The sequence below is a fragment of the Otolemur garnettii genome, unplaced genomic scaffold, assembly GCF_000181295.1.
Source record: "Otolemur garnettii isolate 467f Iridium unplaced genomic scaffold, OtoGar3 scaffold00026, whole genome shotgun sequence".
NCBI classification, from domain to species: domain Eukaryota; kingdom Metazoa; phylum Chordata; class Mammalia; order Primates; family Galagidae; genus Otolemur; species Otolemur garnettii.
In genome coordinates this window covers 7,478,015-7,478,388 of record NW_003852421.1, presented here as the reverse complement: position 1 = coordinate 7,478,388, position 374 = coordinate 7,478,015, and positions in this window count along the sequence as shown.

Sequence of the window (374 nt, the reverse complement as noted above, 5' to 3'; positions counted from 1 at the left end):
ATTCGGACCTATGAATTCTCAACCCGTGGCTTTATCAAAGGGTGAATTCAGAGCCACAACAGGAAAGGATGAGAGACAATGCCTGTAGAACGGGGCTGATTGAGCTGAATTAGAGAAAGGTAGCAAAGCATAAGAGTTTTCATTGGAACCACAGGTGCAGGCCACAAAAATGAAGCAAGATTTAGAAATAACAGTTTGCTTAAGGGAGAGGAAAACCCTGGGTTAGTTTTACTTCCCCATAGAGTCAAGTTGTAGGCACCAGAACACAGTCACATACTCCAGTGTGGCCCATCTGCGTGGAGAGCTGGCCTGCTCAGCAGTGACACAGATGATCTCTCCCAGGAATCAGGCAGATGTTATGTTTTGAAGCATGG